Raw genomic sequence first — 17,067 nt, forward strand, 5'->3', positions numbered from 1 at the left:
AATATTAATGAAAAAAAAACCCAATTATTTTGATAAACTTCAATCACAACAAATAATTAATACCATTTTTTTTTACAAATTTATCTTATTTTTACCTTACTATTATTTTATCACCATCATCCTACTGTTGACTTCATTTTATTATGTTTATTATGCATTTATTATTTTTATCTCCATGTGTGCGTGTATGTGTGCCTGCGTGTGCATGTTTTTCTATTTTACCGAGGACCTCAACTTGACAACACACTCATGACCTGACGATCTTTTGCTTTACAGATGACCAAAAACTTGGTCCTCGGAGCACTAGTGCTGCATTGTGCTGGATTTGCGTGTACAACGCGTTTCCATGGTTTCTGTAAATGCCCTCGGGTGGCAGGAAAATTTGAAAATATCTAACGTTACACGCTTTTATTTAAGTGGCGTTGCATAAATAAATAGCGCCCTCTATGCATAAAACGTTGAGCACGTATGTATCAATTCAATTCAATGAATGAAGTGATGGGTGCACATATATCCTGATGAACATTAGTAGAATGGAGACAAGAAATAATAACATAGGCGGTTGACGTTTTTCCAAGATACATAACAGTTTATTTAATAACGAATATTTCGGGAGCGCCTGTTCTTCAGCGTAATGCCCACAGTAGTAGGAAATGCATGAATAATGAAAGAGTTCTAGGCCTATATATGGGCATAGGCCTATATAACTTTCAACTCTTACATAATTTCTCATATTTACCTCTTATAATTTGATATTTAATCAGTACATTAATGTGGTTTATTCTATTTGTATACATATCGGTAGTTTTTAATTATTAAAAAAAAAACTATCATTCTAAATTCCTGCTGTGAAATCATTTTTTGAATTTAAGCAAAAATAAAAGCAAAGCGTCAAATATAATATAGTCGCATTATGTTATATTTTTTTATATTATTTAATACTTTTCTCAAGTGAACAGTAAACAAGTGAGCATTTCATTGAAACGTCTTACAATGCTTTTGGGAAAACACAGAAAATTTGACTGAGCGTGAGAACGAAATTAAATATCTCGAATTTGCATTAGAATTTGGTATAGCATGGTCGGAAAACGCTATCTGGTTACTACAGTGCGTAATAAAGATGGAAAAATTAGAACTGCACTATATTCAGAAAACTTTTAAGATCACGGTTAAAAGGGAAAACGAAAAAAAAAAATAACTGAATCTCTCAGACTAGATCGACTAAATCATAATATTATAACACTAAACATTGAAATATCATATAGATTTAATGCAAGGAAGTGTCTGCTTGTTTAATGTGACATTATACTGTATGTCGTCAATAGTTATCAAAATGTGAGTGGAATCCAATCATCAATCATCGTCATCATTATCTTTATATTGTTATGATTAATACATTATTTTTATTGTGTAGGCCTAAATTGGCAATAGCTGTCCTAATACCAAGTGACGTAGGAGAAGAATGGTGACAAACACTGTCATAATAACAGTTCCAAGAGATCAAATCACACAATTGTTCTTTTCTCATAATCGATCAATTCGTACTTCTACTATTTAATTTTGTATCGGTTTTATTTGTATGAAAATCACCGATGGACCTGGAAAACATCCCAGATTAGTATTATATCATCTATATGATTAAACTGCATTTACATCTGTAAAGTAACTTGCAAACAATGTAATATATGACAGGTACTGATTATTGGTAACGTATTGGAGCTTGAAATAGATGGTTGTGCTGGTAATATGCGGTAATTTCTTTGTTTTGTAAGCTAAAGTAGCATAATTTAGCTAATGACAACGGGAATTCCTTTCTACGCATGGTTGAGCACAAAACCAATTGAGTACGTATTATAGTAGTAATAGCTGGTGGCGCTTTTTGACCTTAAACTGAACATTGTCTGGAATCAACGTTCAGGTGGGTTATAACCAACTTTAACATTCAGTGCCCGACGATTCACAGTGATATTTAAGGACAATATATTTGGTGAGTATCAGAACTAAACCTGTGGCTGATAATTAAACACCATAATTTAAAATAGGCCTACATTCAATATTATTACGCTATGTAATTTCTATGTTAGTATATTTTTGGCGGCCTAGTCGGTTAATCCTAAGTAGACCTATCGACTTTGTAACACCGTTTTCGCCACCTTCTATGTTCAATTTTCGTTTAATTTTTACGAAACAATAGCATTATATGCCTATGATGATACAGTAGGTAGTAATGGCTAGGACTGGCTAAGCGAGCCCAATTTTTAATCTGTAATTTGAGACGAATGTAATTGCGAGGTAGAATATGATAGGTCTACTTTTCACCAAATACTTAAATTGATTTTAAGTTGTTAGCTTTATTTGAGGCCAGATTTGTAGGATTTTTTTGTTTTTATATTATTTTTTAAAAGCCAAATTTGTTACGGTACTCGATAACTCAAGTTCTATAAAGCACTTTTTTGGGGCCGTTGGAAGGCCGTAAAGAACATTTTAAATGTTTCTCCGCCCCAAATTTGAAAATATCTTTCTTTCCATCCTGTTTGTAGAGACGTCAGATTTTTTTTTTCGCAAAAGATGCTTCAGATAACCTTTACATTCCCTGTGGCATATATAACATTTCCATTCTAATAAAAAAAAAAAAAAAAATTCTCGCACCTCATTATCGCATTTAAATCATCATTCTCATAAAATTACAACCCATAAAGCGAAATGAATAATTCTATCTTTTGTGACTCGATGGCAGCCTCCTTGGCGATACATGTACCGAGAAGGTATGAATTGGCGATACGTGTAGCAAGAATGCATTAATTGGCGATACGTGTAGCAAGAAGGTATGAACTGGCGATACGTGTAGCAAGAAAGTATGCTGGCGATATATGTAGCAAAACAGTATGAAATGGCGATACGTGTAGCAATGAATGTATGAAATGGCTATACATGTAACAAGAAGGAATGAATTGGCGATACATGTATGACGGCTATAAATGTAGCAAGAAGGTATCAATTGGCGATATATATGTATAAAGAAGGTATAAATGAGTACCGTATTTATCATATAAGAAAGTTTAACACCTGCTGTACCTTGAAGGCTAGCTCAGATGATATTTGCGGTACCGGTATCATTTCAAAATCATATAGTGGCACCCCGAGTGGCACACCACAATAACAAAATGCTAATTCTATATTATATGATAATTTAAATAATATATGTTGTGTAGTGACAGTTGGTCGCAATCGTGTACTAATAGAAACACAGAATTACTGTATTTGAAAAATAATACTGTAATGATATTACTTATCTTAGTGAGATTCAATGATTTGCTGAATTAGGTTCATGTACTTATAAATAAGGAGGCGATCAGTGGCCTATTTGATCACTTAAACAAAACAAAAATTAGCCGTAGTTAAACGTTTGTTGGAATTACTTGACAAATAGACCTTCGATTTTATATAGGCTGGTCCTATATCTGATAGGCCTACTTTACAACAATCGGATCTGGAGATACGCATGTTGTAAACTTTGCCTCACTTGGACAACTTATTATTGAGATTTGCGTATGTAGGCCTACTAAACTTTGCCACTCTCGAACCACTTACTGTTGGGATTTGTCCATGTTTCAAACTCTTCCACACTTGAATCACTTATTGTTCGGATTTGCACATGTCCAAAACATTGCCACATTTGGACCATTTCTTGTTAGGATTTGCGCATGTCCTAAACTTTGCCACACTTGGACCATTTCTTGTTAGGATTTGCGCATTTCCTAAACTTTGTCACACTTGGACCGGACCATTTCTTGTTAGGATTTGCGCATGTTCTAAACTTTGCCACACTTGGACCATTTCTTGTTAGGATTTGCGCATGTCCTAAACTTTGTCACACTTGGACCATTTCTTGTTAGGATTTGCGCATGTCCTAAACTTTGCCACACTTGGACCATTTCTTGTTAGGATTTGCGCATGTCCTAAACATTGCCACATTTGGACCATTTCTTGTTAGGATTTGCGCATGTCCTAAACTTTGTCACACTTAGACCATTTCTTGTTAGGATTTGCGCATGTCCTAAACTTTGCCACACTTGGACCATTTCTTGTTAGGATTTGCGCATGTCCTAAACTTTGTCACACTTGGACCATTTCTTGTTAGGATTTGCGCATGTCCTAAACATTGCCACACTTGGACCATTTCTCGTTAGGATTTGCGCATGTCCTACATTTTGCCACACTCAACCACACATTGTTAGGATTTACACTTTGCCTCTCTCAGACCTTGCTCGGACCAATGTTATCGGACTTCTTGATCACACTCGGACGTACCCAAGGGTTATGCGTATGTCCTACCCTTTGCCACAATTCGTCCTACATGTTGCCACACGAAACGAATTGTGTCGAACTTCACGTTCGTCTAAGATAATCATACACGGACTAACACTGACACTCCTGGTTATTTCATTCAATTTTAATTTGACATCATGGACGTGCATCTTGATGAAGATGATGATGATGATGATGATGATGATGACGGTGATCATGATGGTAAAGTTTGATGAGAAGGGAGAAGATATCGTCAGGTGTGGTAACTAACAAAATATTGGTAAAGGATATGACCGATCTGGCCGTCTGTGGAATTTCATTAAAACAATTCCGAAATAAACATGATCGAATATTCATATTTGAATGACAGTTTTTTTCTTCTTTATCACGGCAGGTCATGTGATGGTTGGTGTCCGTCTACAATCTGTACATCACTTGAAACCGCAGATTTTATTGCCACTATCATAAAGGAATCGATTTCGTCAAATTTCAGTCTTTTTAAAAATATATATATCGCTGTAATTATTCCTACTTGGCGTGGTGCGAATCTTCGCAGGTTGTGAATTCTACTGCATATTCTGTAACTGATTTACAGTGGTCATCCAAGCATTAAAGTAGCGTTTGAAGTGCAGCTTATCGCATAGGAAGACTCGAGAAAATCACTTTTTCTCCCGTATACTCAGCTACACCAAACAACGTTTGAGCGTCATTGTGCGGCCTACAGCAAAGGTGACACAATAATTTTTCTTTGATCATTGGTAAACAGTCGCTCATCTATTCTGTATTCAACTGAATTAGGAGAAGCGCTTCAGTCAATACTAGATGTTTACACAATTGCTTACTCTCCAGTTGACCCGATCGATGCTATTATAAGTGTGATTTCAGCCACTCGGTCCTTCAAAACACCTGTGTGTAAGGAGAATTAAACCAGCAAACATAACGGAAACTAGTCAAGTTAAGCTTGAGTATGTACAACCCGGATTATGTTCAGCTTTGTGAATGTTGATATCATTTTGTACTTCGATAACATCCACGGACAATATGAGGAATTACGTATCGTGTGGTTTGGTGATATTTTCAACGTGGTTAGACTATGTACTCGGTGATTTTTCAGGACAGAAGAATCCCGCTACAGAGCCTGGTTATAAAAACAGTTACCATGGAATAATACAAAATAAAATGATAATAGAATCAGTATTTATTTGTATACTCGCTTCAACAGTGTTCATTGGACTTGTTATGTGGGTGATAAAAACTAATTTCGATGAGAACCAACAGTCGAAAATGCGACGGGAAGCGTCTATACGGGAACGACAAAACTCCAATGCACATCAAGTTTAGCTACTAATTGCGAAGCTGACTGGGACACAAACCACCAACAGCTTGACAAAATACAAATTACATATTTTTATTGATTTGTTACACAAGTTCGTTACTATATGATATGTATATATTGGTTGGGCTGCCTGTTATCTCAACGTTACATTTTGCTAAACATGTTCAACAGTTCGTTTGTTTATCTTTGCCATATATGGCCCATCTTTACTTTTATGTTTGCTATATATGGTCCGTCATTATATTTGATGGAGGTTCATTTCGAGCAAGGTTTTTATTAATGTTTTGCTGCTGTTTTTATGCCTGAATTTTAGTCAAATTTTTGATCTGTAAAAGTTGTATCACCGCGCACGTTGCTCTGAGTTAACAATTGACAATTTTTTTTACTGCAACCAGTGTACCTACATAACCTTGTTAATATATATATGCTTACCTAATCAGTTCATTATTTCACTGCTAGTTGCTTTTAGAGTTTGTATTCGCTAGTCGACAGTTCGAATAAGATGCAAGCAAACGAGATCGTAATAATACAGAATGATATGCATTAATCAACATACCGAATGTGAGATAACATTCGTGAATGTTTCACGAGGAGAACATACTCTCAATTCTTAAAATCAAAACAAGTCTTCCATGTGTTATATTCGTCGTTTGATACTATTTGTGCGTACACAGACTAAACAGTAAATCTAATAACCGTCTTTATGTTCGATGGCACAGCGCTGCCTTGCAGTGGTGCCATGTGGTGTCGAGAACTACCTGTACTACTATTCTACTATAGCAGGGGAATTGTCTCGTCGTGTATAGGCATTGAATTGATGTCATCCAGTGTTGCTTTCTATGCGTTACATTTGAATTTATCAGTGAATATATGAAATTTTAAAAATGCTAAGGGTTATTGGTCACAATGGAATTTACTAAAACGTATCATATTCTTTATTAAACACTAACAGCAAGAAATTCTTATCTATTTCATAACGAATTTCTTGGGAGTTGTTATAAAAAAAATTGAGGCCTTGTTTTGCTCCCCCAAATCACATTCCTATTGACTAGATCTAGGAATACAACATAATATGTATGTATTCATTCCGTTTATCGTAGTAAAGAATGGTGTAATTATCATCATTAATAATTCTCCAAAGCTCATTTTTCATTCGCCACTCACTGCTTACTGAACAGAGCGTGACCAAAGAAGAAATACTGATACAGGATGAGAATTTTAATGAAAATATATATATATATAATAAATGCTGGAATATAGGTCCAATAGCAGCATACCTTTCATAATTACGAAAAAATTCTTCTTTTGGCGAATATTCAAAATGTTGTTTTGATTGGAGTTTAACAATGTTACGCATATTATATCATTTTTTCATTAGTAGGCCCAATTTGTGTATGACTTTGACAGGCTTTGTATAATTATGGAAATTTAGATTTGATGTGGAAGGGTCTGGACGTACGGCTACCGTATCCAGCTATGAATGACTAATGATGCAGGCGATACTGACGATTATCATGATAAAGTTAACGTGCCTCTAATTGGACATTGTGGAAGCCTTTATTTTGACTGTTACAGTATTTGTACTATATCAAGAAGCCTAAAGAACCAAAAGATATGTCGATACATTAGTAACTAAAATGCTGGTTATTATCATCTTTTGCGTATTATTATTATTATTATTATTATTATTATTATTATTATTATTATTATTATTATTATTATTATTATTATTATTATTATATTTCACAGATAATAATTACCTTCGTTGTTAGTAAGGCGATTCTGAGCAATACATTCTTAACAATAATTGAATTGGTATTAAGAAAACATTATATCTCCTTTAGTAAAGGATGTCACTGTAAATGAAAATATTTATAGGTAAGAGAGATTTATGTAAAAAAATGCCAATTTTATGACTTGGATTATCAATTTACCTCGGATAAAATAATGAGGTAGGGAGAGCAATACTATTGTGCCCAAAGTGTACGATGAGTAAAATATAATCAAAATTAGATTTTATCCGCAATTCACTTCGGGTAAAAACCTAATCTTTACCAAGTGTCATTAATCAAACAATTAATTAATTATTTAATAATTAAATTTGCTTGCGATGGTCACTTCACATTATTGATTTACATTTCCCATGCCTTTCTGACTGTTAGGTAATTATTAAACTCATTAAACCTGTAATTATTTCCATTTACGGTACTGTACTACGATATGTAAAGAAAATCCAATAACCTGTGAAATACATTGAAACACGATGTTTACACCGTACGGTATATTTTGACTCATTTTACCCTTCAAAAATATAGGCCTATGAAATTCTTATTTCAGGAATAGATAAAATATGAATAATTTATAATTTTCGGATTAAAGTGTGACACTATTTTTACGATTTTTCTCATGGTTCATTGACTCAATTTTCCGTAAATAATTTGTGTTAAACAAAAGATGTCAGATTGACTTCCTGATTAGAGCTTACCCCAGAATGTATCATTCTACATTTCACTAATTCGCAAGCACTTTCGTTTTTATATTTCTCTTTGATTCTTACTATTTAATACGACTTACTACGTAGTCTATACATACATTATTTAGAAGTATCATTAACTTAGTTTTAAATTTTAATTCTGCAATATTTTATTTTGAATGAGTTTCTCACGGTAAGACTGTTAGACTATAGTCGGCTTACCATTATTTCCGTTATTTTTAAAGTATTAAAACTATAAAAAGTCACAGAATACATACAAGCCTATGTAGCGTACACTCTTTAATTTTAATTTCCAAAATATTAAGACATTTAAGAGGTTTGCAGAATTATTGTAAGAAGAAACTCACTACATTAGACAAGAGTTTAAAGATAAATATTTTTAACATATTGTTTTTGAAAACAAATCCCACAGTTATGTGTAAACGATTGTGTGATATGTTTTCTTAACCTTTTAGAATACCATTAGTGTCGTAATTGCTAAATAAACCTGGGTAAGTTTAAGATGATCAGTCACGCATAAGGTAATAAATAAAACGAAGAAAATAAGCAAGCAATGGCTTTATTAAATCAAAATGGCTGCCAGTTTATGACATATTCATACATACTTTACCTTATCTAATTAGCACACACGATTAATCATTTTGTAACAGCATGATTTGAGAGGCATTCAAGTGACGTGACAATATAAGGAGGTGGGAACGAACCCTAAATGCTAATGTTCTACAATTCACAGTGAAACTATGATGCAAAATCTGCAATGCAATATAAAATGATTTCAGTAAGTGAAATATGACATACACTTTTGATAAAGTGTTTGTTTAGTTTCGCAAAAAAATAATCTACTGCTGTGTATCACCGTTTGGCTCTATTGTAGTAAGCCTATCACAGGTGTCACGCATGCTCAACCAAACCTTGTATATAAACACTCGCATCTGTATTTCGTCCCATTGCGACCTATGTATTTAAATTGAGAAAATAATTAAAAATGATTATATTTTTGATGTATATTTTTACAAGGTGTGGGCTAATTGAGATTTACTGATCCCGTGGGATTGGCATAAGCTGATCATGTGATATTAAGTATTGGCTTTGTTTTCGAAACTAAGAACAGAAGCTTCTACCAGATAAATCCACACTTAATTCCAATATATTATTAAGAAACTCTAATTTTGTTTTGTGGTACTTCTACGAATTGGTTGCTAAACTTGAAAATGTTGCAGTGTGAAATATATTTGAATTGTTGCATTTCCGTTATGGGGTCATCTTATACTTATTGCTAGCTTATAATAATAATAATAATAATAATGAAAATAAAAATAATGATAGTGATGATCATGATGAAGATGATGATGTTGATTGTGGTACGTTGAAGATAACGACAACGATAATAAGAATAATGATGATAAATAATAAATATAATAAAAAGTATTCACTTTCAGATGAGGATAATTTTGATTTACACTAAGTGATTTTGTGTATTTAAATGCTTGGTGGTAGGCCAAAACCTCGTTGAATAATTTCTGTAAAAACCGTGGTAGTTTCATTGTATAACCATGGAGGTTTGTATACCTCCATGGTACAACGAAGGTAGTCACATAATATAATGTATCCTAAAGATTGTCTATGGGTGTAAAAAGCCAACCAATACGATTGGTGCAAAAAATATACTGTCTCTCGCAAACTCTATGAAAAACCCTCACAAACTGAAACATAGAGAATTACTCATTTAAATGGACCAAACAAGTTATCAATTTCCAAAGAGGGAGCCTACACAAAGATATAGGATTAAGGAATGGTAATTTTTGCGTCTGTTAACAGACAAGAAAATATTTTCTCGTAATTTGTAAATTGAAAACTAGTACCACATATAAGCAATTCAATTTATGTATTATTTAAGTTATTTATTAAGCTCAACAGAGACAGTATACCTTTACTAGCGATTGTAATATCTGTGACGTTGGTATATACCAAACAAAAATACTTTTATATTATTAAATTTCTTAAATTCATATGTAATATTAAAGTGAGCTTGCTGTAAGAATTTGAAATTTACATGCCATTCACGTAAACACAGCAACGACATTAACACTATATTAAGTCAAAGAACGCTGTTATTGAATTATTTTACCGTGGAAATAAAATATTATAGCTCCATGCTTTAACTATATATAATTACTTTATTCCGATAAGATCCTACTTTTCTACTGCTAATGGTTGCCTAATTTATTGGCTTATTCTCTAGCTTGATGTGAGTTTAATGCAGTGTTTTCCAGCTTCAATTTAATCTAAAATTACAACCCATTATGTACTCCTCCAAGTATTAAGCAATGGAGCTTTTGGAACAAGATCAGAATTAATATTTATTCGATTATTACCAGAATTATCGTAAGATTTGTGATGGAATATACATAAACATGTGTTTATTCATGGCGGTAACAGGTGATTCATGCTAACGAAAAACATGTACTATAGTGTAAGTAAGAATAAAACTACTTTACATTCAACTTACTCTTTGCTGGTTTGAGTCTTATTGCCTTGTCTTCTAAACATACTTACATCAGTCAAGAAATATAATGGGTTATCCAATTATCTATGCATAAAAAATAAAGTAATATAAATTCGATGTAACCGTCCTATTGACATAGGAAAGAGATGAACACTCAGTCGCTGAAAAACGCTACCAGAAACATCTGACTGGAATTTGAGTTGGCACGGTACTTTGTATCATAACACAAAAACAACAAAGGCATCTTCATCTATGTAATATTCACAAAACCCGAATGACATACACCAACTGCTAGACCGGCAATGATGGTGTTGCTACTGTAGCTGGTGTAGATGATGCTGCTGTTATTGGTAACCCAGCCGCTGGTAATGATGTTGTTGTTGATGCCCCAGTTTGGTGCTGGTGATGTTGTTGGTGGAGGTGCCTCGTTCGGTAAAGATGGTTTGCTGCTGTTAGCGTACCGGTTGGTGCAAATATTGTTCTAGTTGATTCTCAGGCTAGTGCTGATGATGTTGTTGCTGTTGTTGGTGCCCCAGCCGGTGCTGGCGACAATGGCGTATCTAGAAGTCTTGAAACTGTCTCTTATACACATCTAGATGTGTATTGCTGCTATTGCTGCCCTTGTTGCTGCTGACAATTTTGCCACTGGTGGTTTTCCGACTAGTGCTGATGATCTTACCGTGGAATGCCCGGCTGGTACATATGTTGTTGCTGTAGTCGGTGCAGCAGTTTGGTGTAGATCATAGTTACTAACTGTTGCAATGACTGGTAGTGATGATGGTCTAGCTACTGTTCCTGGAGATGTTGCTGTTGTGCCCTGACTGGTACTGATGGTGTTTGCTATTGCTGGTACTCTGGCTGGCGCCGATAGCGTTATTGTTGTTAGTGCCACAGCTGGTTAAGAAGTTGCTGTTGTGCCCTGACTGGTACTGTTGGTGTTTGCTATAGTTGGTACTCTGGCTGGCGCCGATAGCGTTACTGTTGTTAGTGCCACAGCTGGTTAAGATGTTGCTGTTGTGCCCTGACTGGTGCTGTTGGTGTTTGCTATTGTTGGTACTCTGGCTGGCGCCGATAGCTTTACTGTTGTTAGTGCCACAGCTGGTTAAGATGTTGCTGTTGTGCCCTGACTGGTACTGTTGGTGTTTGCTATTGTTGGTACTCTGGCTGGTGCTGATAGTATTGTTGTTGTTAGTGCCACAGCTGGTCACAGGGCCTCCGAGAGCGGCCGCGGGCCCCGGGACATCTTCGCTGCCCGGGGCCCATTGGTTGGGGGTCTGGGGTCGCCTGGGCCCTAGCGGAATCGAGGGGAAGATCCCTGGTGCCCCTCCCCCGGAAGCTATGGCCTTTTAACGGATTAGAGGACTAATTTAATCGATTATAGAAAAATGCCTATTTCACTATGTATGAAAAATAAAGTATAGGAACATAAAAAGTAAAAGCTATCCTTCCTTTCATTCATTCAAAAATGCTGAAAAGATTCATAGCCTATGTATAAAAGTTTACAGTGGCGGATCCATGAATTTGAAATAGGTGGGGGTAGGGGGCAGAGGATTTCCACCGTCAGATGGACGGTCTACCACCTCAGCCACACCATGGTTGAGGCTGCGGTAAGAAAATTTATCATTATGTCATATGATTATGTCTGTACTGTCGGAAATGGCACCATTAGACTTAAATTTGAGTAGAATTTTATATTTTTCTAATTTTTTATTTTATTTTGAAAGATTTGGTGTGTGGGGGGCCGGGTTCCCCTTAAATCCGTCAATGATTTAATATATTAATTCAATTTTCTAACTTGTATGTATTGACGATGTCCAGGTTTCCAAGCCTTATATAATGATTAATTAATAACATAAAGAATTTACTATTTCATAAAATGTAAACATAAATTCTATGGTATTAGAAGTCATGAAAATATTCATGAAAAATAATTGGAAGCGATTAATTACCAGCTTTCAACGATCAGCTTTATTTACAATTCTCGTGGGAAAAACACATGAATAATACTGGATGAATGTATACCTAGAGGCCGGTCACTCCGGCCCCTCGGTGCCACTGGCCGGTTAAGATGTTTTTGTTTTGTCCTGACTGGTACTGATGGTGTTGCTAATATTGGTGCTCTCGATAGTGTAAATGATGTTTCTACTATATGTGCCCCGTCTGGTGATGATGTTGATACATTTGGTTTTCCTGAAGCAGATGATGTTCCTTCTGGCGTATTCCCGGCTTATGCTGACGATATTGCTACTTGATTGGTGAAGACGATGTTGCTACGTTTAGTGCCCCGGCATACAGATGATGTCGCTGCTGATCGTGGTGCCTATACGTACATTTAAAAGATTGAAAAACTAACAAATAATATATTATTGTAAAATTTAGAGGCATTTTTATTCAATTTATTCTTTACTATGTAAATATTTGTTTTTTGTTTTATTTTTTGTTTTATTATTGTTTATATAATTATTTTAGCCCAACTGTGTGTGATTTTTGTAAAACATGTATTAAAGTAATATAAATCTTGGGTTTTGGAATTAATATAAAACAATTGGACCAACCATCGACAAAGTGACACTGTAATTGACACCTCGCGTACCATACGCGTGACAAATCAATAATTTCAACGTCTGTGTCTCATTGCGTTGCTCTTGAAAGATTTAGGTACAGATTCATCTATTTATTAATACTTTTAAACACGGTGTGATATTTCTGATAGTGAATCTTGTGGTGTAATACTGTAAAATGTTGCAGTCTGTGTCTTAAGTGATGATTACGCCTAATGATGCTAAAAAGTCGATAAAAAGTCTGCTTAAATTATGCATTTGGTAAAACACTTGTATCATCAAAGTCTGGCAGCTGAGCTATTTTTATGATTTAATGACTTGAAATATATTGTTAAGAAACACTCCCCTATGAATCTTATTTTCCTTAAAACCACTTCTCCCCTGATATTTGAAGATTTACTGGTACTATTTGTAATCATGATTTGGCGCGAGTAGGTGCGTGCGGACACTAATACGCAGATAAAAACTTTACAAATAACACTGTAATTAACAAGATTAATAATACAGGCTTATGAAACAATAGTGCAAAGAAGAGACAAATTATTATTAGACTTCAGTTCTTACTTCGTTCGAATGCTACCCTGACAAAATCTAAACAGAACAACAGAAATTTTATTTCCAGTCAGATTCAGGTAGGGACATGTCTTCCTAGTTTTTATGCGATGTTAAGTTGGATAAAATATATGAAAATATGAAGATTTACTATACCGACACATCTTATACATAAATTAATAAGCGCGGCGTTTAATTATCTCATGTTTGACTGATTGTATTCAAATACTGTCCAAACAAGCTCCGCTGTGTTTTCAATGTGTCTTCATTTATATCCGCACTGTTTGTATTATCACTTTATTTATGTACAATTTATGAAAGTGATGAATACATTTGAATTTGATTAGATATTCTGACATTTAACTTCAGGTAATCATACATTTACAATGACTTTATCTTATAGGCCTAATTATCTTTGATGTAAGTTATCAGCTGCAGTAAGCTGTCATAAAGCATTTGCTATTTGTCTCCGAAGTACAGCCAATATAGGCTTGTTACCTTTTAGGCCGTTCGTCCATAATTAATTCCGCGGATTTTAAAAGGCACATTGAATCTAATATTGTATCAGAGCAGATTCCAACGTTCTGTATTCATACCAAATATTTTTAAGGGAACAAATGGTAAACTTAACTTCATGAAATCCCCTACGGATTATTGGTACCACTACACTTCACGTGACACGATATTCTGTCCCAGTCCAATTCTATCGCCGGCATACGGGGTTAGCCCATTGTGAGCTTCACTAATGGAATTGCATCCAGTGTTCTTAGGGATACAAACAACTTCCAGTGTGATATTGTGACATTCGAGTAGTTGATCGAACTGATTAATTCGTGAAAGAAGAAAAACATGGCTGAGCAGTATCCACTAACGATTGATAAAAACTTTAAATGAAAATGTAGCCCTATCCAAACGTGTTTAATATCTTTTTTGTTTTCATCGCAGTTCAATCATATCCGATGTTAATATATTAATAACTATAATGATGATGGTGATGTATGTAACTTTAGGCCTACTTTCATGCAGGGTGCCAACTAATAGCTTGTCTACTGCCAGTCCATGACTTGTAGGTTTACAATCCATTAATTTCAACCATTAATTTCAACCATTTAAATTTATTCGTTTGAAATGTAAGTTTAAACTATGAAATAATATCACAATTTACCGGTAATTAAACATATCATGCATTACCTGACGCAAATACGAGATGTAAACGACTGTTATAAAGATAAGTCATACTTATTATTGAAACGACAAGTGCAAAGTGATGAACCAAATACCTGCAGTGTTTACGTCAAAGAAGAATACAATCGGTATGGTCAACTGATCAATGATGTCACACGACCGATCATTTGGTTTTTATATTCAGAGATCATCTAATCTATCCATATATGACAGATAAGGGATTCCAATATTCATAAAATGCGCATTGCACATCAAATAACAATCATAATTAGCTTGTAGGTCAGGCTTTATTTCATCATCATCATCTTCCGGTATTGTGCATAACCTCATCCTCTATTAGAGTATACTAGCACAACTTGAAACTATTTGAAACTAATTAGTCATCCTTTGATTTTATGCTTAAATTAGCCAAACGTTATTTTAATCTTTACCTCTTATTGAATTTGTGTCAATAGTACTTATAAACATTTTGTAATAAAGATGAGAACAAGACATAGCAAGTTTAAAGTAATCCATGAAATGTAACTTTGGCGAAGCTGTGTCGATGTGGCAAACTTGTTTCTCTGCACACATTCATCATTGAATTAAATTATACGTGTACATGTTCAACTAACCACAAATAAACGAGGAATGTATCTTATTAAAGAGAACCGATCGATTTCAAAAACAAGATGATGTAATCGAACTGTTCATTAATAAACTACTTTTCTCTCTTGTAGAATTCATTATTTGCTGCAAATTAAATCAACTGGATTTAATAGATTGTAGTCATGTATAACAAATGACAGTGACGGTTAATGTACGTTAAATTACTACTGCATGGCTTAACAATAGTATTTCTTATGCGCATTTGCTTCTCTAGTCAATTGCAAATCGACTAACAAGAATATTGAAGAAGGCTCTTGCCAAGAATCATAGATCCACGGAATGGTTTGTTTTGGTATAATTTGTTTTAACTTTTTTCCTTATTGAAAGTGTTTGTACTTGGAAATTTAATACGAAATGAAGCCCAAATTAACAAGATTAAAAAAGCAAAGTAACACAATTCTAGACGAAGTTTGCCTACAAACTCGGCTCTCCTACAAGGTTGAAGAATTTAGGACATCTACCCGATTCAAAAAGTTTGGAAAAGCAATACGCCTACCACTTCAATTTATTTGGCCAAAAAAAAAAATGTTGTGTTGCCCTCCGCGACCGACCGAAATTTTCCAAAAAAAATCGGGTCGGAATTTTTTTATTTTTATTTTGTTTCAGTACAATTCGAGAAATACCACTTCCGAAATTAACATTTAGAATATAAATCTAAAACAGACATGTATTTTTTATTTTAAAAAAAAATCAAAATCGGGCCATAGATGCACGCGTAAAATCGGTAAAAAGAAGGCATAATTTTGACAACTGAGCGCGACGAAGATATGTGCACACAGCATCGGATTTCTCGCGCCGAGCTGTCAGCCACGACCAGATCTAGGCCTATTACCTATTCAAGATTCAAGATTCAAGATAAATTTTATTGTCACATATACAAAAAATATACATGAGATTTGCTTTCCTGTGCTTATACATTAAAAACAAAAAACACAAACACATCACATCACATAAAATATAAATATATCACAAATACAATAGCACCAAAAAGCTTAACTAACTTAACTAAAGAGAAAGACAGTAGAATTGAGCTTAGACAACAAAAGTACCCAAATAATACTGATTATCTGGAGAAGTGACTATTGTAGAGCTGACATGTGTGAGGTATGAATGAATTCTTTAACCAATTTGTTTTAACAATAGTTTGTCTGATTCTTCCAGATTTGTTAAAATTTATGTATCCAAAAAGTGGGTGAGACTCATCCTGTAATATTTTATCTAATTTCGTAAGGGCAGACTTATCACAAAGACTGCTTATACTTGGAAGCTCCATACCAATAATTTTTCCTGCCACTCTGGGTAATCAAAAATCGTATTCATTACCTTACGGTATATTGGACAATAAATAAAAACATGTTTTAGGTCTAGCCATCGCTTTAAAACCGGTACATAACTACATTTTCGGTTCCGTTACGGTTTTAGGCCAACCATAACGAAATATTTTTCTCTTTTTTTCTCGCAGTTTACTTCGATTGTA

The 17,067-nt window shown here is 34.4% G+C and overlaps 1 long non-coding RNA gene across 1 annotated transcript in view; it reads left to right on the plus strand.

The window, feature by feature from the left end:
* LOC117107642 overlaps positions 1-10,646 on the plus strand; it is a 29,101-nt gene extending 18,455 nt beyond the window's left edge. Inside the window, exon 2 of the long non-coding RNA XR_004445265.1 lies at positions 4,703-10,646. This is a non-coding gene — a long non-coding RNA (uncharacterized LOC117107642). The remainder of the gene's footprint in view (positions 1-4,702) is intronic.
* Positions 10,647-17,067: the final 6,421 nt, after the last annotated feature.

Source organism: Anneissia japonica, unplaced genomic scaffold (genome assembly GCF_011630105.1).
Source record: "Anneissia japonica isolate Jap-2015-1 unplaced genomic scaffold, ASM1163010v1 scaffold5330_len1712360_cov203, whole genome shotgun sequence".
Lineage (NCBI taxonomy): Eukaryota > Metazoa > Echinodermata > Crinoidea > Comatulida > Comatulidae > Anneissia > Anneissia japonica.